Source organism: Thermobia domestica, chromosome 5 (assembly GCF_964235325.1).
Source record: "Thermobia domestica chromosome 5, izTheDome1.hap1.1, whole genome shotgun sequence".
Classification (NCBI taxonomy): domain Eukaryota; kingdom Metazoa; phylum Arthropoda; class Insecta; order Zygentoma; family Lepismatidae; genus Thermobia; species Thermobia domestica.
In genome coordinates this window covers 310595133-310617078 of record NC_137458.1, presented here as the reverse complement: position 1 = coordinate 310617078, position 21946 = coordinate 310595133, and the positions used below count along the sequence as shown (strand labels likewise).

General features: G+C 35.7%; 1 pseudogene; it reads right to left on the bottom strand.

Moving 5' to 3' along the window:
- LOC145685645 (uncharacterized) overlaps positions 1-10452 on the bottom strand; it is a 35030-nt pseudogene extending 24578 nt beyond the window's left edge.
- Positions 10453-21946: the final 11494 nt, after the last annotated feature.

The window sequence follows — 21946 nt, the reverse complement described above, 5'->3', positions numbered from 1 at the left end:
GTCCTGGGCTCGATTCCCGCTAGGTGCTAGACTGTAGCCTAGAGTATATGGCGATATACGTCGTACACCGGTTTGCTTAATCTTAGTTCATTATTCAAAGTATTTGGTAGTTATGCTTCATTTATATTTATTTATTTAGTCGGATCATGACTCCTGTGATAAAGTAATCATAGCACTTTCTTTTCTAACCTGTTCTTAGCTGCAGTTCAAGTGTGTCATTGATGAGAAAATCTTTTTTTCTAACTACTTTGCAATTAAAGAAGAAATACATTGATTTATAGATTTATAGATAGATAGATAGAGAAAGAAAGAGAGAGTATGGAATGATTACACCAACTTTGTTTCTCTTCTAGTTCATATAGTAAAATTACTTTGATAAGGTAGTTTAGCACACGAGATTTTTTTCACAGACTTTTATTATAAAAGTCTTTGTTACATACAAATATAACGTATAAAGCTACTAAAATTGTGGTCTGAAGACCAATACAAAGTTTTTATGTAGTTTGTCTGGATAAATAAGTGTTTCAAGGCCCAAGTAGTCAAGGAAAGGATACCACAAAGATCCAGACAAGCTAAGTAGCAAAGGTTTAGGAATTGTTAGTGTTTTAGACAAGTAAAGAGAGGTTGAGGTCCCACAGAACTCCAGACAAGCTTAGTGGACATGAGATCTTAGAGTTCCAGGCAAGCTAAGGGAATTGGGCTAAGCTAGATCTTTTAGAACTCCAGGCAAGCTAAGAAAGCAGGGGATGATCAGCCGAAATTCATGAACTCAAAACTCTTACAGCTTGTTTTATACCCATTTCTGGACAACAGTGGCACTAGTGTTTCTCTTTTGTCACATAGCCGGATGCTTACTTGTAATAGTTGTAGTTAGAGAGTACGTGGTTCTGTTTACAAATAAGATGCACGTGTTGGTGTTTACATATACAGATCACGTGTAAAATATTACAAAATTATTTTGATCAGTGGCTATCAGTAGGAAAGCTTTATTTAACTATGATACTCGTATTTCCACTCTATCCTTCCCACAATTTAATTAATTCCTTCTCGACATTAGGCGCTACCTCTGTTCCTTCTCCCAAGGGGTTGGTTCCTTCTACGTTTCTATACCAATTTATGTAATTAGTGGAGTAATTTATCTAAGAAGTATAGCCAAGAAAATAATATGAAATGCTTTGAGATTGTGAGGCAGTATCGCAGTCTTTATATTTTAATGCAATTACTAATAAGCTTTTCTTAAAGGTCTACTATATTGTTATATATGTTTTTCATGTCAATCATAGATGTTCACAAACAGTGCATACCCTGTGAAATTTCCAGGACTACGTCACCGGGTAGTAGCTCTCAGTTTGGTTTCTATATTAAGTTATAAATCTACGTCTCGTTGCTAAAGATGTTAAATTTAAGAAAAACGAGAGTTAGAGGTGCCCAAAGATGGGTTTTTAAAGCTTAAGTTGTGCCCATGAAAATATTTAGGACAACATAATTTTTTTTTTTTATTTAAAATGCAAAATTAAGTTGAAGAATGGAAATTTGGACATGGGGAAGTACACCTGGGGGAAAATTGGAAACTTTGGAGCGCGTAATTTTTTTTAGGGAAGAATGGTAAATTTCGGGGCGAATAATTATAAGTTTTAAGAGAAGAATAAATTTCAGGGTGAGAATTGTAAATTTAGAGAGAGAAAGGTACAGGTGAAAGATTGGTAAACTTGAGAAAACAATGGTAATTTTTGAGGGAAGAATGGTAAATTTTGTGGTAAGGTTGTAGATTTATTGTAGAAACATGGCAAATTTCGGGGGAGAAAGATACATCTAGGGGAAGATTGGTACATTTGGCGCAAAGAATGATGATTCTCGAGGGAAGGATGGTAAATTTCGGGTTTAGAATTGTAAATTTGATGTAAAAGAATGGTAAATTTGGAGAGAGAAAGGTACATCTGGTGGAAGATGGGTAAATTTAGGGAAAATAATGATAATTTTTGAGGGAAGAATGGTAAATTTTGTGGTAAGATTGTAGATTTATTGTGAAAACATGGTAAATTTGGGGGGAGAAAGATACATCTGGGGGAAGATTGGTAAATTTGGTGCAAAAAATGGTGATTCTCGAGGAAAGGATGGTAAATTTCGGGTTAAGAGTTGTAAATTTGATGTGAAAGAATGGTAAATTTGAAGAAAAAAAGGTACATCTGAAAGAAAATTAGTAAATTTGGGGGAAACAATGGTAATTTTTGAGGTAAAATGCTAAATTTTGTGGTGAGAATTGCAGATTTGGTGTGGAAATGTGGTAATTTTGGAGGATGAAAAATGATAAATTTGGGTGAAGAATGTTAAATTTGGTGTGGAAGAATGGTAAATTTGGGAAGTTGCACCCAAGCCTGGGGGGAGAGTTATCCTCGTCGAACAATCGTTACTGTTCATGACTTGACCGTAGGAGAACCTGCTTCGATTCTCGGTAATACCTTGAGTGGTTGGAACTCACATGAATATCCTATAAATCCACGCCTAATTGTACAAATCTTAATGTCGAATTTTGAAATTAAGGTTCTTTAGTATATATATATATATATGTTCTAGTACTTTAATTTTCGAGATTTATTGCTAAAATGCGAATTTACATAAGCTGGAGGTTCTACAGGGCCTACTTTTTAACCGATTAATTTATTTAATAGAAGGAATTAAATATTTTCTTCAATTACATAGGACTATGGATTGTTCTATATCAGTTGTCTTGCGTTTTAACATAGCAAATTCTCTTACAGAATTTAATGGTTAGAACGTTATTCGAAACCCAAAACAAATCAGGTTTCCACTAAATTAACATTAAAGAAAAAAAAATGTTAGCTCTCAAATGATTCCCATAAGTTACATTTTGGCAACTTGAGAATGCAGAACAGGAGATCCAAACTGTCTGGAGATCTAATCTCTTCCCAGGATCTTCCCTTCACTCACGATCTTCTATTGGTTGACTCTGGAGGGTATTCAACCAAGGTCACTTATTAGAAGAGACAGGACGCGTTGTCCTTTTCATTTCTGTCCTCGGCTGTTAATTGTTTTCGAACAAATCTTTCATTCTTTCTGTGTTTCATTTTCCCTTTTCCAGTTTGGGTCAACTTCTCTTTTGTGGGTTGAACCTTCAGCTGCAGATAATATTCTCTTCTGTCTGTGTGGCAGCTGCGTGTGCAGCTTATCTTGCGTCCATCAGCAGCTTCTTCAAGTACACTTCCGACATCAAAATCCCATTTGGCACTTCCTTGGGTCCACAGCATACACCCTTCTAGTTCTCGAGACAATCGCTGGCTCCTGGCATCCCAGCAGGGTTGCAAGAGTTATCACTTTACAATATCAGGTTTCCAGAGCTTCCAACATTGTTGTCCAAAGAAAGATTGATTACTAAACAACATTGATTACTAAAGGTGGGAATTGCTCTCGTATATTGGCAATAAGTAAGGTTAAAATTTTCTTCGTATCCAACTAGGATACTTCGGTGGGAAGTAAATTTCCCAAACCGAGGCTCTTCGATGGCACATTTAGTTCCATTTCTTTCACTAGTAGAAAGACCTAATCAGCACGAAATCCTTTTTTATTTAAATTCCTGTTGAATGTACAGTATTACCAGAAATTAAAAAAAAATAGCACTTGGATATAAACATGGACTACATATATCCCTGGATGTGGCACCTTCAACTAAATTCAAGCATACAATAGGATTCACTGTGCCTCGGTGATAGAGGACTTATCTCTGGTCAGTGGAGTCTCTGTTTCGATTCCCGGCCGATTAAGTTTGTGGTTGATAACATTGTATCTGTGAGCTTCCTCGAGGTACTTCCGTTTCCTCTTACATTATCATTCCACCATAATTGACTTGCCTTAATGATCGTTTCCCTTAGCCTAAAAAGGCCATAATCATGGGACAGTAAACTGAACGATTTCATTTCATTTATTTTCAAGCATATTATAAGTTAAGATTATACAGGGTGGCCCAAAAGTAGATATATATACTCCTGCATTGATCAAGTATAACATTCTAGTTTATGGATTTATTTTCTTCGGCTCTTCCAAGGTTAAGATATAAGAAAAAAACACATTAAGAACAAATAATAAAGAAATTAAGTCTACCTGATGGATAACAATAAGAAATTATATAAAATGTAATGAGCTTATCAACACGGTACTGTATACCTACTTTAGGGCCACCCTGTACATTAAAGCGTTAGTGTAGAAACATGTAATACCAATAATAATATTTTAGAGTACTACAATGTGAAAGAGAGATAGAAAGATCGCTACTTTTGAAAACAGAGACAATATGTAAACTCACGGGATGCCAGGACAAGACCGTGCAAATCTAGATTGTCCCAGTCAAAATGGAATGTATGATAACCCTTTCAAAAGACCCAATTGATAGACAGGGACATACCAGTTCCTGGAAATTAGATACCCATAATAAAATAGTTTTACCATACACACTAAACTAACCAACTCCCGTGAAGTGAGCTATGTGGTGGACAAACACCGGGTGTTTGGGTTTTCTTGGGGTCTCCCGTTTCCTCCCACCTTCTTCATTCCACCATTTCATTCATTTCTCATCATCACCGTCTCCTTTAGCCTAACCGGTATAGCTGTGGGATGTAAAACTTAAAGATGTCATTTCATTTCATTTTTACACAGTAAAATACTAGTTATAATAAAATTTTGGATTCTTCAAAATTAATTTATCATAGTAAAATGTTGTCATACTGAAATAAGTCAAATCTCAAGAACTCATCTCTTGATATATCAAAGGTAGGATCCTTACATTACTTCAACATGAATTTACCGGCAAAAAGAACGAAATCGATAGTTAAATAATACAACTACGAATGAAAGTGTGTAATTGTAGCAGCATAAAATGTCGTATGGAATGTGTCATGTGTGATATGTGTGGAATGTATGTCTACAATATTTAAGCTAGGTTTATGCAACTAAGTTAAAATGTCCCTATTTTTAATCGAAAAGTCCCTACAGGAGAATATTTCTCAAAACTACCTTCTAGTCTTCTAATACTATTGTAACATTTTTTTTTCAAAATCAAATAGTGAACAAATGACAAATTAGAACTATCAGCATTAGTATTTAGAAATGGCTATTGAAATTGAAGAAATTTATTACATTTAATTCAAAATTAACTGTATTTCATTCCCTTTTTTTTTTCGGAAATTAGAATCTAAATCGTTCGAAACCAGGTTGGTAACTCAGATTAAATTACAATTTGTTGCGCTAATGTAATGTACTGTGATCTCCATCAATGAATAAGATCAATATGACGGTTAATTACACTTTATTTTCATTTTATTAAGTATTGCTCTTAAAAAATCCAACCCTTCCTAGTAATTTACGAAATCCGTCACTATGTCCCTACAGTTAGCAAATATGTCTAAATATCCCTACGTTTAGGAACATTTTCCTTCAGTTGACAACACTAATTTATTCACCTATTTATGGTGCAATTTTTTGTTCTAAACGTAAATATGTGTTGAATAATTCTTAAGGGACATCTACTGGTAGCGCTTCTCTATGTCCATATCGAACACAAACGTGTCTTGGTCGTCTACTGGTATCCCTTCTCTCTGCCCATATAACACAGAGACATTTCTTTTTTGTCTACTAGTACTCTTCTCTCTGCCCATATAGCACAGAGACATTTCTTTTTTGTCTACTAGTACTCTTCTCTCTGCCCATATAGCACAGAGACATCTCTTGGTCTTGTGTTGGCAGCCTTTCTCTCTACCCATATAGCACAGACATCTCTCGGTAGTATACTGGTAACTCTTCTCTCTACCCATATAGAATAGGGACATCTCTCGGTAGTATATTGGTAACTCTTCTCTCTACCCATATAGAATAGGGACATCTCTTGGTAATGTATTAGTAGTCCTTGTCCCGCACGTACAGCACAAAGACACCTCTGTACGTTGTATCAGTAGCATTTCCTCTGTCCTTATAGTAAAGAGACATCTCGTTATAGTGTACTGGTGGCCCTTCTCTCTACCCACATAGCACAGAGACATCTCATGATCGTATACTGGTAGCCCTTCTCTCTGCTCATATAGCACAGAGATATTTATTGGGCTTCTACTGGTAGCCCTTCTTTCTGCCCATATGCACGAGAGACATCTCATGATGTCTAAGGTATGTCAGCCTTGGAATATTGAGATTATCAGGAGATGTCCTATTTTTGCCAGTTCTAGACACCGAGCGGAAATCCAAATGTCCGTTTGTATATCGGAAACGGGACTTCGTGTAAAGTATCTCTGTAGTCTCTGTGGGATAATTATTAGACACTGAAATATTGTCCCGTGACTGGCATACCCCATTAAAACTCAAATTCCGTGAATATTGCTATTATCCTTAAAGTTTCCACTGGGTGAATGAATATTCTCGACATATATGAGGCTGTGGACATGTTGTGTTATGTTACTGGTCTAATGGCTAGCACATATGCTTTTTGTACAGTGTTAATTTAAAAAACTCAGTAAAAATGTCTCTACTCTAACTCACAGTTGGAATTAAATCAAACTCATGGTTGATTTTCTTTGGCCTATTGAAGTTTATATTTACAATTATAGTGTTACAAGTTTCTATGTTCGAATGTCAGAACATGACCTTTTAAAGCAATGTAGGGACACATTCTTTTAAAACAAGACTGTGCATAAGCTACTGGGTTCGTGATTGAGATTTCACTTTAAACTGGAGATCTTGTCTTACGTACCTTTGGGTTTACAGAAGAACGTAATACGAATCGTTCTCCTTTACTGGTAGAGTAACATCGAAGTTCAGAAGAGTCCTTTTAAACCTACTGCATAGGACAGAGAAGCAACATAATTTGATCTACCGTCTGGTAGTTTTTTCTCCTTGTTCTCAGACTTTCAAAATATGCAATTCGAACATGTAAGAAGTTCTGCAGAGCGGTTGTAACTGTCCGTCTGTCACGGCTATTGGTTCTTCGTTTTCTACTTCTACACGGTTGAACTGATCACAATTTCAAATTGTATGACCATCAAGATCATTGGTAACAAAATTGCGAAACAAAACCTCTCATATTCTTCAGAGAAATAATCACCGAAAAGCTATTTCTATAGAAGCGAATGGAGCAAAGTAATGTCTAAATATATGGTTTTATTAATACGTGTATTATGTTAGTATTGAGTTTACGGTTTCCCACGAGACTAGACGGGACAGAACTTCCCGTCTCGTAAATACACATTACGAGACGAGATATCTCTTTTACTACACATTTTTGAGACGAACATCATCAAGTCTTATCTCGTGAACAACTTTATTTGAGTTTGAGTTACAAGTTTTTGTGTTTTATGTTCTCACGGAGTATTGAGTTCATGAAGGACAGCCTCTAGTATTAATGTGAGCCACGAACAATGACGACACCAGATTTATTTTCGAGGGAGCAGCTATTTTCTGTTATACCGAGAATATTACTTTTATATTATTTGACGTTACAACATAACATGTGTGAGATGACGTTCAGGAGGGTAGACGATGACATTAGGGAGACTCCTCCCTCTAGCGTCTTTAGTGGCCCCGAACTAAGTTCGTTTGAATTCGGCGTAGTTTTCGGGTGAACAAACAATCATGTAAGATCAACCATATTATAGGTCATTTCTCAAAACACTATGTAAGCCTCCACGACAGTTGGATTACAGAACCACGACACGAGCCCAGGCTATATGTTAGTGTTATATAAGTTCTTGGAGCACTTTGACAAATAAATACGTATTCGCTGTCACTGAAGTTGGCCGTGTTCAAAGCATTTATTTTCGAGACCAAACTAAAATAAGATTACCCAAATTTTATTTTTTTTTTCTAAAAAGAAATGTATAAAGTTCTGCTGAAGCAGCCAGAACGTATAGCAACTCTATACGGGAATCGAATTTCTCCCACAAACAGTTTTATTACAAAACTTCCTGTTTTATAAAATAGTATGATACAGTTTTCACTATACAAGTATAAAATTCTTGATTTATGGTAAACGGGTATCCCAAGGCCCAGGTATCCTAGGGAAAGATCCCTACAGAGTTCCACGCAAACTAAGTGGGATGGATTTTTAGGATTCTCTATGCTCCACAGAAGCAAGGCGAGGTTAGAAAATTGCAGAGCTCCACGCAAGCTAAGTGGTTGAGGTTAGGGATCGCACAGAACTCCACGCAAGCCAAGTTGAAAGGAGGCCTTCGAGCTCCAGGCAAGCTAAGTGGGCAGGAGGCCTTAGAGCTCAAGGCAAGCTAGAAGGTTTGTGTTGGGTTAGGAATCTCTCAAAGCTTTAGGCAAGCTAAGAGAGGGAAGTTTGGTCTACTGAAGACTGATCCCAGATGTGGTGGTCCTTTGGAATTTATAATTGCTCTTGTGAAAGGGACATTAAAGTGAAATCAAATCAAATCTAGATCGGCACGATACGTTTAGTATGGTATTAATAGGAGAAGCGAGTGGGAATAAGAATATTTCAGGATGTTCTGAAACATCTTTATCTCTTTGGTAAACATATTATGGAGTAAAAGTATTTCATGACACCGGTCTTAGGAGGTGCAGCTCAATTGAGACTAATTTGTTTCGATCCCAAGTTTCCAATCAATTTGCACTTGTAAGATTTGTAGAATGAATAAAAAAAATATTTTAGGAAACATTATTTTAGTCTATTACATTCTAACACAACTCTACTTCGGCGCGGGGTCTAGAATCTGTAAGATAATTTATTCGTTTCTTTTTTACGTAAGCTACACGTAATTTACTAGTAATTTTCGTCACGTAAAAAATCAGTTTTCTATGTAGATGTATGAATAACTATTTAAAAGATAAAATCATTCAAAAGCAGGTCACAGTTAATTAAGTAGCGTTATTTCTGACTCCGCCAGATTTAGAGAGTATTACATTTATTAAATACTTTTAAAGATAATCATGCGCGCAAAATGTAATATCTATTTATTAGTTATTTATACAAGCAAGGCCATATTACGAAGCCAATAAATACTATCCTAACTATATATAAAACTACATAAGCTGACATAAATTATTGAGCACTTCCTGTAGGGCTACAATGATCAAATTTGGCATGATTGTAGCTTTCCGGAACTAACCCATAGGAAAATTGCCAAAAGTGAATATTTTTATTTTTTATTTTTAGGGTGTCTAAAGAGGGGATGAAGAATTTCTCTATGTTATTTAAATGGGCCTTTTTTTTACCTATAATCTCATGTTTTAGGTACTTAGAATTGGAATAAAAACTTTAAATTCGGTATGCTTGTATGTTTTCGATAGCACTACCTAAGTAAATCAGTAAAAATAAAAAATTCCAACTTCAGAGTGGTTTTATAAGGAACTGAAAAATCTTTCCCATGTTATTTTATGGAACACCTTTTACACCCCCAAATTATTGAGCACTTCCTGTAGGGTTACAATGATTAAATTTGGTATGATTGTAGCTTTTTTGGGACAAATCCACGGAAAAATTGCCAAAAGTAAATATTTTTAAATTTCAGGGGTCTAAAGAAGGGATGAAGAATTTCTACATGTTACTTAAATGGACCTTCCATTGGACCTATAATTTATTTTTTTAGGTACTTAGAATTGGAATAAAAACTTGAAATTCAGTATTTTTGTACGTTTTTGTTAGCGTTATCTAAGTGAATCATTAGAAATAAAAATTTCCAACCGTAGAGTGGTTTTATGGGGTACTGAAAAATCTTTCCCATGTTATTTATATGGGACGTTTTCTACAGCCCAAAATGATTAGACACTTCCGGCAACATTAGAATGATGAAATTTGTTATGATTGTAGCCTTTCAGAACTAACCGACAAGAAAATTGCCAAAAGTGAATATTTTAATTTTTTTTAGGGGTCTAAAGGTGGATGAAGAAGTTTCCATGCTATTTAAATGGGCGTTTTCTTGGATTACAAAATCTTATCTTTTAGATAGTTGAAATAGGAAAAGAAATGATAGAATTATGGGTTCAAGAGGTGCGAGGCCGTAGGACGAGCGAAGACAGTGTGTGGGGGCGAAGCCCCCGGATGGGCAAATTCAGGAAATATGAAGAACAAGTAAACGAAATTCACTGTTGATGCAAAGACTGACAGATAAGAAATGCGAGGCCGTAGACCGAGCAAACTCGGGGGTCTGGGGCCGGAGCCCCCATCTGGTCAAAGGTTTATAAAATTGCAAAATGCAGTCCGTACAAATGTAAGAAAACTTCTAAAGCCAAGGCGATCATAGTGGCTTAATGGTAGAGCACTTATCTCTGGTATGTGGGTACCCTGGTTCGATCCCCGGCCAGGTACGTTTGTAGTAGACAACATAATGTCCGTGGGTGTTTCGGGTTCTCCTATTTCCTCCCACATTCTCATTCCACCGATACTTTCATCATCATTCACTTGCCTTCCTCATCCGCCTCTCTTAGCCTAAAGGTCATTATCGTGGACATTAAAGTAGATTTTTTAAGTGAAACCTGGCAACATTTTATTTTAATTTGTAAAACTGTTCAAGTATATTTATGTACTTACATATTTCACTTGTCACTTAGAAATCCTGGCGTTGTCATCCGAAGTTTTTAATACTATTTTTTTTTTCTTAAATATTGTAGTATTCTTCAATAAGCCTGAAAATACGTACACACGGAAAAGAAAATATTTGACAGTTGACAAATTTTCTTTTGCCAATAACTCGAGAACAAATTAATTTTGATATTCTCTTTCTCTCTCTCTCTCTCTCTCTTTTTTTTTTTTTTTTTTTGTTTCCTTAGAATAGTTATAACTTGATAACTTGCTAAGGTTAATTTATTGTTGATTTATTAGCAAAAGAAATTTCATCGACTGAAAAATACTTTCTTTCATGACTGTACATTTAGGGATTCAACCAATAGATTTAACTGTGCCTAAACCTTTGTTTAAAACAAAAAAAAAAAAAAAGTTATCATCTGAAAGAGCATAGGCGCTATCAAAAATTTCTTTTAAATCTACATTTATATTATTTCCTGGATGCTTAAACACAATCCCATAAGTTATGAATTAGTGGCAACCTTGCTCTGGAAATTCTGAGCGGACAACGCATCTCGTGAAAATAGATTGAGAAGTGAAAGAAAAAGAGATAAATCACGATGTTCTTTTGTCTATTTTTTTTCTTCAAAAGATCCGCATCGAGAAAGGTGTCACCCAATAGTTTCTCTCTTTCTCCTCTTGTCTCTCTCTCTCTCTCTCTATTCAAGGGCATCAAAAGCTATAGAACTACAAGGGGAGGCATCGAATGGTTTCTGAACCGATAAGTCCATTTCCGTGTTAACAGCCTCACTTTATGAAGTTTTAGTGAACAAAATTTTCAACCAATCATAATTTTTCAACAAATTAGGTTTGAACGACATTAATTACGCTAAGCCCATTTTCTCTATTCGTATCAGGCCACAATACAATTCATTGTAACACAATTACTATACAAACAACCACAGTATAGGATGCTTCGAAAGTAATGACCGGTTTGGCGTTATACGTTGCTGTCGTCGGATGAGCCACTGCTTGTGTTAGGGAGTGTGATGTCACGTATGCAAATGATGTGTTCGGGCTTTGAACCTCTGTTTCCCCTAATCAAAGGATCACATAATATTACAGAAAGAGCTGGAGGACGACTGCACAGTAATGGAAACCCTATCTTCCTGCAGTATTCCAGAGTTTTAGGAAAATTAGTTTTCATAAACCGTGAGGGCAAATGAACAATTATTCATTCAAGGTAATATGGTGTAAATCAAAATTCACATGTTGCAAAGCTAAAGAGAAATTCTGCTCTAATTTTTGTCTACCAGCACGAACTATTCAACTTTCATTTCTTTGAGAGTTGGAAATAAAGTGAAATTTTGAGACAAGTAAATAAATAATTTTTAACATTATTATTTTGATTGGAAGTCATGAAAGTTAGTTTAGTTCAATCCCTAAGAGATTGCATAAGAATTATCTGTAATTCTACTGATTCTTGCCTGTCAAACTTTATTTTTAAATGATTAATACTGAGGTCAGGGATATTAGAACTTGCCTGTGAAAGAAAATGCTCACAAAGTGTTAAGACGGCCATGTAAAACTGGATTGAAACCGAATAGTCAAATATTTGGGTGTATATAAGAGAGGGAATAGATACAGCATAAAACGAAGAACCTATCTCGAAGAACTCCATATTGGACTTACGTGAAAAGTATTAAATATAAACCATTTTCTGGCAGCACCTGCTCTCGGAAAGTATATGTAGGCCTAGATTTGTACATAGTCAGTGATGTACGCAAAAGGGAGTTGGGTTTATCCACCTGTTGAGCCAGATATTATGAGAAAGCATCTTAAGATTATTCACACATTTAGATTATTAAGATTAATACTTATTAGCATTTAACATATTAAGCTATGTATAGAAATACCTGAAATGATATGAGCTTGGAAGCTTGAACTCCCCTTGACGAAATTCTAAGTACGCTACCGTTTACATTTACAAAATTATCGCTTCAAAACTTCTCAGGCTCAGAAATTTCTTTCTGTTCGTAACTTGCTGCTTGTTTTACAACCACTTATTAAGCTCAGAGATTTATTTCTAGTTGTAGCTTGCTGTTTATTTTATTAACCACTTATCTGGATCAGAGATTTCTTCCTGCTCGTAGCTTGCTGCTTGTTTTATTAACCACTTATCAGGCTCAGAGATTTCTTCCTGCTCGTAGCTTGCTGTTTGTTTTATTAACCACTTATCAGGATCAGAGATTTCTTCCTGCTCGTAGCTTGCTGTTTGTTTTATTAACCACTTATCAGGATCAGAGATTTCTTCCTGCTCGTAGCTTGCTGCTTGTTTTATTAACCACTTATCAGGCTCAGAGATTTCTTCCTGCTTGTAGTTTGCTGTATGTTTTATTAACCACTTATCAGGCTGAGAAATTTCTTCCTGCTCGTAGCTTGCTGCTTGATGCATCATTAATAAAACAAGCAACAAGTTACGAGTAGGGAAAGGTCTCTGAAACTGATAAGTCAAAAGACTAGTATTTTTATAAACTGCTTGTTCTGTTAACAAGAATATATCAAGTAGCAAGCAGCAAGCTACAAGCAGGAAGAAATCTCTCAGCCTGACATGTTTTCAAGCGATAATTTTTTAATTGTCGTTGCTTAAGCATAAATGTTCTCTATAAAAACTAGTACAAACGAGAAACGACAATTTATAGATAAAACCTGTTTATTTGTTCAAATATTAGTCTTTAGATTTTCAAACTGTGTTACACATAAATATGGTGGGGAATTATGGAACAGTAATATCCATCAGTCCGTTCATCTGTCGATACATATCAAAACAAAATCGGAAGAGCTAGCGAGAAATGATTTCTCGAAATTAATTCTGCATGAAAGAATGGGTTCCATCTCCTTCCTTTACCCACTTTCCAAACAGAAAGTACTAGAAACAATGGCAGATCCAGGGAAATGACGATGGGGTCAAGCACCTATTTCTCATAACGTACTATTTTCCGTTCTAGCTTCTGTTCGTTTACTGATACACAGAGCCATAAGAACCCTTCCTAACTCAAAATAATTTTGTGAATTTCTCTACAAATGATACAAACTTGCGCTGTTAGAGTTATTCGAAGATTTTCCTTTCGTCCCTCTGCCTTTCTGCCTTTTATCCCTTCGTCTTCAATATTCGAATAACAAGTGGTCGAAGAATACGTTATTCCAGTATTAGAATTTTAACATAACTAGGACAGACGTTGACGTTGTTATAAGATTTTAAACTGGCATCTAGACCTATCATTTAAGTAAGCTACGCGGAATATACAAGGTGGCCCATATGTATATGATATTTGACTGACTGTAGTATTTTGTAATTTTGAACAAAATGTTTCGATATGACAACACTATGTATAGTGAGTGGAGATAATGATCACTCCACTTAGAATCGTTAGTGTATGCCAGACAGGATGGCGGAATGGTTGTCTCTGGAACATTGTGTGCGTTGTTTGCGTTTGTATTCTATGGAATGGCCAGCTCGATCTCCTGGTTTGACACCACCTGACTTTTCTTGTGGAGTGTATTAAAAGACAAAGTATATTAACATCACATAGCAATTTGGCCGAACTACAGGACGGGAAGCTGTCACAGAAGAATTTCACAAGACACCAGTACGGGTCTATGAAGCTGCTGTGACAACAACGATCTTCGTCTCCAGGCATGTCTCTATTTGGATATCAGGGGCCGCGGTGACTCAGTGGTAGAGCGTTCACCTCTGGTGCTTGGGGTCCCGGATTTGATCCCAGCCCCCACCAAGTGAACTTTGTGGTGGACAAACACCGTGTGCGTGGATTTTCCCGGGGTTCTCCCGTTTCCTCCCACTTTCTTCATTCCACCATTTCATTCATCACTTATCATCACCGTCTCCTTTAGGCTAACCGGCATAACCATGGGACGTAAAACTCAGATTTCATTTCATTTCATTTCTATTTGAATATCACATTAATGCGCCATACCATGGAGAACAGAGATTAAAATTATTGTAAGGAAAGGTATGAGAGTAATGTGTTTATGTTCAAGTTATGTTGCTATTTTTTTTTTTTTACAGCCATGTTTGTCTATACATAATTATGGGACACCCTGTTGAGCGAGAACCTGTTTCTGTCATTAAATTAAGTGGCTCAAGAATATATTCCACTTCCACCCGAACCTCTCTATTGAAACCAAAAATGGCAGAAAATCTGTCAATTGTGTTTTTAATGGTGATCGTAACAGAGTGAAAAAGGTAATAGATAGCGAGAAGCGTTTTTTTTTTTTTTTTTTTTGCAATAAATTAAGCGTCCCAAGAAGATATACCATATTCACTCTAATCTTGCTATTACAAACGGAAGTGTTAGAAACATACTACTACTTCCGCTTTCAATAACAAGTGAGAAAATATCACCCCATACAAAGCAAACTTCTTCACGTAGTATACACTTGGCACTGTTACTTATTGATATGGATTCAGTGACACTGACAGGTTCTATCTCCGACCTTATCACTCTATTACATACATAAGAAAGTGAGACCTGTTATTTCCGGTTTTCAATATTATCTCTCTACTGCAACCAGAAGTGAGATAGTACCTGTTATCTCCGACTTTCAATATTATCTCTCAATTGCAACCGGAAGTGAGATAATGTTACCTATGGCTTTCAATATTATCTCTCAATTGCAACCAGAAGTTAGATACCTGTTACCTCCGGCTTTCAATATTATCTCTCTATGCAACCAGAAGTGAAATACCTGTTACCTCCGACTTTCAATATTATCTCTCTATTGCAACCAGAAGTGAGATACCTTTTACCTCCGACTTTCAATATTATCTCTCAAATGCAACCAGAAGTTAGATACCTTTTACCTCCGACTTTCAATATTATCTCTCAATTGCAACCGGAAGTGAGATACATGTTACCTATGGCTTTCAATATTATCTCTCAATTGCAACCAGAAGTTAGATATCTGTTACCTCCGGCTTTCAATATTATCTCTCTATTGCAATCAGAAGTGAAATACCTGTTAATTCCGGTTTTCAATATTATCTCTCTATTGCAACCAGAAGTGAGATACCTGTTACCTCCGACTTTCAATATTATCTCTCAATTGCAATCGGAAGTAAGATACCTGTTACCTCCGGTTTTCAATATTATCTCTCAATTGCAACCAGAAGTTAGATACCTGTTACCTCCGGTTTTGAATATTATCTCTCAATTGCAACCAGAAGTGAGATACCTGTTACCTCCGGTTTTCAATATTATCTCTCAATTGCAACCAGAAGTAATATATCTGTTACCTCCGGTTTTCAATATTATCTCTCAATTGCAACCAGAAGTAATATATCTGTTACCTCCGGTTTTCAATATTATCTCTTAATTGCAACCAGAAGTGAGATACCTGTTACCTCCGGTTTTCAATATTATCTCTCAATTGCAACCAGAAGTTAGATACCTGTTACCTCCGGTTTTCAATATTATCTCTCAATTGCAACCAGAAGTAATATATCTGTTACCTCCGGTTTTCAATATTATCTCTCAATTGCAACCAGAAGTGAGATACCTGTTACCTCCGGTTTTCAATATTATCTCTCAATTGCAACCAGAAGTGAGATACCTGTTACCTCCGGTTTTCAATATTATCTCTCAATTGCAACCAGAAGTTAGATACCTGTTACCTCCGGTTTTCAATATTATCTCTCAATTGCAACCAGAAGTGAGATACCTGTTACCTCCGACTTTCAATATTATCTCTCTACTGCAACCAGAAGTGAGATACCTGTTATCTCCGACTTTCAATATTATCTCTCAATTGCAACCGGAAGTGAAATATCTGTTACCTCAGGTTTTAAATATTATCTCTCTATTGCAACCAGAAGTAATATATCTGTTACCTCCGGTTTTCAATATTAAATCTCCTTAGTTTAAAAGTCTTCCGTTAGATGTACACTCATGTCCAAAATGATTGTCGCATATCTATAACTGTCTTCTTGTAAGAATATAATTTGATAATGATTTTGCAGGGTATTTTTAATACTGATACCATGTGTATAATCGGAAAATGTATATTTGGGGTAAATTTCATAGGAAAAGAATTTTATAAATACGAAAATTAGAATGAGTAAAACAAAACGTTGCTAAATGGACAAGAAAGTTTTATTTTCGTTTTATTGTCCTTATTTACTGCTCTTTTGACATGAAATTTGCCACACGCATATCTTTGCCGATTAGACACTTACTAACATTGTGAGAAATACCGGGCGAATTCGTTTTCAAATTATATTCCTACAAGACATGCAATAATAATTTTGGACATGAGTGTACGATGTAAGACGAAGCTAGTTTGTTTTCTAAACAGACCTGTCTTTATTGATCCAATTCCTTCTTGCGTTGCCTGTCTTGTGAAATAAGCAAAATTTCTAACGACGTTAATTCTCTTAGGATTGTACACATTTGAAAAGAAAGCAGGAATAATAATAATAAAAAAATAACATATTGTGCCTATGGTTTCTAGACAGAATGAAAAAATGGCGGGAAACAGAAATTAAAAAGACTGTGTACTTGACAGCAATGTGTTTCAAGTGTCAGCCAGCGAGATTGAACTGTCAATCTTTGTAGACGTTTCAAAATATTACTCTTCCTATATACAACATGTTTTTCCCTCTCTCTTCAAACTACACGCGTAAGAAAGAAGGTAGGGACGTTTCCGTACACGTATTTAATCAAGCCATGCGAATTATACTGCACTAGTGTTACTCAAGAAACGAAAAATGTCTCGTCTCAAAATACGAGATGACATTTTTGAATTTGATTTCAGTTTAGCGTCCTTTAATGTGAAATCCGAACGGCATGAGATCCCGGGAGGAATTGAATCGAGGCCTTCCGAACCAATGACCCCGTATACTAGCCACATAGCCAGGAGAGACCTCGAAAACGAAATTACAGTCAAGACGAGAGATACGATTTTAAATTCAGGACGAGAAGAGAAATTTCACGATCCTGATCAACACTAGCTCATGCATATCTTAGATCTCAAACACTGTTTACGTGTTGTATGATTCATCTATCTATCAATCAATCAATGCATTAAAATGCTAGTTTTGTGTGTTTATGGTCAGGAAAAGTTTTCATGTTTGTGGCCAATCCTTTGGACAATGAGATCTCGAAAATCACAAGTGCTAGAAAAGTGCCCTTTCCGCTGGTCAATTCCAAATTTTGTATAGATTTGCCAGTTCTCATTCAAATTTTCAAAAAAAATCTTATTTTACTATTCATTTTTTCTAAATACCTATTCCACATTTTAGGCGTTGTTTTGGCTCTATTATAGGTAGTTTAATATTGCCACTTGAACGTTAAGGTTGACACCCTTGTGAAAGGCAACCAGTAGAGGAGCTACGTATAGCGGGTTGATGGACATTTTAGGCGCATTGCTTTAGTCGGAATGTTAAACCCTATTGCAAGCTGGCAACTTTGAAAGCTTGTGTACCCATAATGAGACGTACTCTCATATGGAATTATAAAATTTAAAAAAAAATGCATTTGGTACCATCTATTACTTATCCAAATTTGTTACAAACTCACCCATTCTATATATTTAAAGTATTACATTTATATGTTTGTCCACAACAATTCACTCCCTTTGAGAGTCTTTCTGTCCTTTACTTGTGTTCGTAAAGGGACTTGCACAGATATAGTGAGAAGTGGGAAGGAGATTCACGCTCATATTAGAACTGTGCACTTAGTAAATAGCACACGTTCAGTTAGTCTATATATCAAAAACCTAGGTTTATATGTTTGTGGTTAAGAAACGTTTATATGTTTGTCTCCAATACTTACGACAATGAGATCTCGAAACCCACAAGTGCTAGAAATGTGCCATTTTCGCTGGTCGATTGCAAATTGTGAGATTGTTCAGTTCTAATTGAATAGTTTTTTTAAAAAAAAAAAAAAAAGTGGTGGTTATTTTTTTATTACAGGTTTTAGGGGTAAATTGGAAGTGTTGATTTTTTAAAAAAGTAAAGCATCATAGCCTGGGAGTTCTACATTCCAACACCACACTTTTCTATACGGTGTTAATATATCTCTCCGGCGTTTATTCCATGGTCAAATTAGAATGAAAAACGAAGGATAACAATTTCTCCAGTCTGAGATGAGTCTTTTTATGATTTGGAGTGTTTTGCCTAATAAGCACCATAGTGTATATCTCTGATATAATTAATTGTGTGTGTAATGTATTTGCTTATTACATACTGTATGCAAGAAGAAAGAAAACACTGATCATACATGAATTAGAAACTCCAACCGGAAGTAGGCTCAAATCTTGCAAACGGTGCAAGATATTGAAAAAATAATCGAAAAACTCTCTCCTTTATGATACTTCTTACAGAATTTTATGAAGACATCTTTCATTTGTGTCTGTAAAGGGACATGTACAGATGTTGTTATGAATGACAAGGAGATTCATGTTCATATGTGAAAGATGTGCCATGCAGAGAGCTAACACATATAAAATAAAAGTTACTATTTTTGTGACTTAATAACTCTTGAACAGGCTTTACACAAATTATTCTATGTACTTTACTATTATATTCATTAAATTCTTGCAATATATTTATCCATTCATAATTATCTTAAGTACTAAACCATTTCCAAATATTTTGTTTAAGAGTTCTGTTGTTAAAACATTCTACGATATGTTGTTTTACGAAGGAACATGCTCAAAACGGAGTGCTCAAAATTGAAACGTTCGCAAAGTATCATCTCTCTATGAGTTACGGTTCCCGAGATATGGCATATGGCTTCTTAAATCTCCCGAAATTCAAACTTTTGGGGCCAATATCTGGGGTACGGTGACCAGTTGATTAGTGGTCACCTTTCACTATTTGGTAGCAAAATATTCATCATACTCTTAGGTATTGATCAACACCAATATCATCTCTCTGTGACTTACGGTTCTTGAGATATGGCTCCTTAAATCTCTTGAAATCAGAACTTTCTTGGCCAATGTCTTGGGAACGGTAAGAGTTACGGGACAAATTTCATCACTTCTTTCAAATAGATTTTGATGCTCTATCGAATGGAGAGCTCAAAATTGAAAAATTCGCAAATAACAGTTACATACACACACGCGCGCGCGAGCAGATATAGAGAATTCAGTAACGAAGTTCGTTGATAAAATACACAGTTTTGAGCATATACCACTACACTAATGTACTTACATTTTTTAATTAGTATGAATGAAATGCCTTTAATAACTTATTTTTTTTTAATAATTGAAGGTTCGCAAGAATGTTGTATAATAAACCATTATAATTTGAATACTTACCTTATTAGATTGTATGTAGTATGAAATACGCAGTTCTGTTGACTGAATTTTCTATCTTTATATTATTATTATTATTATTATTATTATTATTATTATTATTATTATTATTATTATTATTATTATTATTATTATTATTATTATTATTATTAATACTAATGTTCAATCTAACAATAAGAGCATTCCTCGAGCACCGCTTGGGCTCGCGGATCACAGTTTGAAATTCCTGGTATAAAGGATAAATTTAATTAACAAATCTTGAATCTTGTATGGTAAAAGTATAGTGAGAAAGGCATGATACCAACGGTTGCAATATATATTTAGTACTAATAAATGCATACCAGCTGACTGACCATATTTTTAGCAGAATTTTCGTAGCTTCTTAGCTTTCCAAAGTACAAAAACATTCGGCCAATTTACTCATTAAGTAAATACACAAGTAAAACACTAAAAAGTTCTTTTACTGCTGCTCTGCACACAGTCATGTCTGTTCAGTACGTTTCTTATTTAATCTAAAAAGAAATTGTTGAAACATGGCGACAGAACATGGCATCCGTAAACAAGCTGAGATTGTCGCCTCTAATGCATTGTAACATCAACAACTTTCTTTTCAACTTGCTTAATTTTAAGTCTTACATGAGAATCGTAATTTGATATCAAGATGTGTTTACATGTCTGAAAAAGCAACACAGAAAACCCATTGCAAATTGGAAAGTACTGCAACCGGCCAGTGATGCTAACCTAGAACGTTATAAAATCCCACTTTTAAAGACAGAAATTGCCATTTTGCTTTTAAAGTTCCCACGCGCTATACTAATTACAACTATACTAACTCTGTGGCCTATAGAACCTGGAGGTTCAATGCATTGTTCACAAGACCTCCCCACTGACTTCAGTCCTTAGCCAATTGGATCTAGTTTCTACTTTGCATCCCTATTTCTGTGACATCATCTTAATATTATCTCCTTATTGGTGGGGAAAACCCGACTTCGATTCCCGATGGGAGCTCATGTGGTTCGGATTCCGGAAGGGACGATAACTCAAAATCAACTCAACTCAATTATGCTCCCATCTATGCCTAGGTCTTCCTATTTGTCTTTTCCGGTCTCAATTTCCAATCAAGACTTTGAAAGCGTTCCTACTTTCTTCCATCCTGGCTATATAACCTGTCCATCTCAGTCTCCTAGATTTAACGACCCTAAAAACATTCGATAAACGTTATAAATTATATAGTTCCTCGTTATGAAGTTTCCGTCATTTTCCATTCTCGTTCTTCTTGGGTCCCAATATTCGTCTCAGGATCTTGTTCTCAAATACTTTCTGTCTACGTTAATCCCTCGACCATGTTTCGCAGCCATGCAGAACAACAGGCACGATTATGGTTATACGAATTCCCTGGTTTTAGTAGACTATGAATTTCCAAATGTATATGGTTTTCGTCTGTTAATATTGATCGTAGATATTTGAAAGTGTCCACTTTATCAAGAGCAGTAATTGATTTTCTAAAGCGTCCATAATTTGCCGAATTACGATCCCGGCGAACCTCCATGTAAAATTTATAACATATGAAAACTGAAACTACTATACGTTACTTGCTTTTTTCGAAATTTGACTGAATTATTCGAAAATTCCGATTTTCTAAATTCCTAATAAGTATTTTCCTTAATGAAAAGAGATTATCGAAACCTTTGTCGACAAACACATTTTGTTGTCAGAATTCAGTATCTTCATCATGCTTTTGGGCCAAAATTAGTGATGAACGCAAGAATCTTGGCCTTGCAGTTCGTGCAAGGGTCTTGCATGCAAGACCAAGACCAAGACCAGAAATCCAGACGCTAGACAAAGACCATACCTGAAAGACCAAGACTCTTGCGCAGTCTTTCATAAGTACGGCTCAGTGCCAGAGTGTTCACCTGTGAAGCATGCGGTCCCTGGTTCGATTTCAGCTTGGGTCATGTCAGCTCTTTTGGTTGACAAACACCGTGTGCGTCTGTTTTCTCGGGGTTTTCCTGTTTCCTCCTACTTTCTTCATTTAAACCATTTCATTCATTTCTCATCATCACCGTCTCCTTTAGCCTTGGTGCATAATCTTGG